This window comes from Pinus tabuliformis, chromosome 2_2 (genome assembly GCF_031772625.1).
Source record: "Pinus tabuliformis cultivar Carrire ecotype Pingquan chromosome 2_2, CPIR1, whole genome shotgun sequence".
Taxonomy (NCBI): Eukaryota; Viridiplantae; Streptophyta; class Pinopsida; order Pinales; family Pinaceae; genus Pinus; species Pinus tabuliformis.
The window spans coordinates 271,681,184-271,682,869 of record NC_142300.1 but is presented as its reverse complement, the minus strand read 5'-3'; the positions used below and the strand labels follow the sequence as shown (position 1 = coordinate 271,682,869).

At 37.5% G+C, this 1,686-nt stretch overlaps 1 pseudogene; it reads left to right on the top strand.

Moving 5' to 3' along the window:
- The first annotated feature begins 303 nt into the window (after positions 1-303).
- On the top strand, positions 304-1,347 carry LOC149192352 (serine carboxypeptidase-like 50; annotated as a pseudogene).
- Positions 1,348-1,686: the final 339 nt, after the last annotated feature.

Here is a 1,686-nt window from a genome sequence, read left to right as displayed (position 1 = left end):
TTTTGAAGTGCTAAGTTTTGGAAGTTACCATTAGGGACATAGGCCTTGTCTTGAAATCTCTATCCATACTTGTCCTTTAAAAGTATTCTTAAGACCTTAGAACAGGATTTCCATTTGCATTAGACACTTTAGGAAACCAACAAAAACAAAAACCCAAAACAAAATAAAATCTATAAACAACGAAGTAAGAAAAAGGTTAACTAAGCACATATGGTGCACCACACTTCATCAGTTTACGATACCCAGATTGATAATTTATGTAGAGCAATTTAAGACATTAAATTGACTAGACACTACTCTGACATGGTTGGAAATTTATATAGTGAGAGTATTGATAATTGTTTGCATGAAAATCCAACACCTTAGAATCACATGTTTTTCCTACTGTTCTTAGACAATATTATTAGAAGTAGCTTCAATGTTGCATCCTCCAAGGAACACATTCATACCAACCAGAACGAGGTTTCCAAGGACTTGTATGTTTACTTACATGCATTCTTCAACCTGAATCCCTAGTTTCACAAATTCCCATTTTATGTAATGAGCGAGAGCTACGTGGGAAATTATGTTCCCTCCCTGAGCTTGTACATGCTCAACAAGTTGGAGAATAATAGGATATTGCCATTGTGACTAGATGCATTTGGCATCGACAATGGATTGGCCCACCCCATCATGTAGGTGCAATATCATGGATCTGTTGCATACGTCATGGGGCTAATTGATTCTCAAAAAATTCCCCACCTCAAAGCTTTGCAGTTGGAGGAAAGAAGCCTCAGATACTAGCAAAAATGGCATGATTCTCGCATTGCTAGAAATCATGTCCTTAATGACTTGGAGAATGTTACAGGCTTAGATACATTGTATGCATGAGAAGTCTTCCCTATCACACCTCAAAAAATGGAATCAAATACCTGTCCCTGTTCCTCAATCACCCTGATACTAAAGGAAGCCTTGAAGGTAGATATCCATATGTAATGGGAAGAGTGTCGCTAAGTGGTGGGAAAGAGAATGGGTTAGGATGTGATGAAAAGTAGTAAATGGATGGTGGAAGCCCTAGTACAATATAGGCTAGTATTATTGTATCATGGCCAATTCGACCTTTAAGATGCCATTCTCTCCACCAAAGGATGGATTTATATTCTATATTGGGAGGTATTACATGACTTTTTCACTTCCAAAAGAAGTGTTTGGAAAATATCTAATGAGTTTACTAGTTACGACCACTCCCACTTGACTATCACCCATGTATTTGTGAAAAGATTAGGCCATCTTGTTCCAACTAATCAGAATCTTTATTCACTTATTATGGTTGAACCATGGATGGGCAAAGGACCACCCTTTGAATGATTAGTTGTAAACCCTTTTGTGATGAAGGCAGAGGAAGGAGTGCCCAAGGAAGTATTACCTTCTCCCACAATGGAATGGGCTTCTTCAAAGACATTTGTCCAAATATCACTAGAAGGTGATTTGGATTGGATCCTTATATTTATTTTCATCCATATCATTTCTTTTAGAGTGGAAAAAGTGGAGGAATTAGCTCATAGGACCATTTTTATCAGTAGGACCCAGTTTGGAAAAATAGGGTCAAAAGTCTTCTATAAGGGTTTTCAGGCATCAAATGATGGTTTTTGGACCAAAAATTTGCCACCTTATTGTCACACCTTCTTTTCCTATTCTACAAAGAGA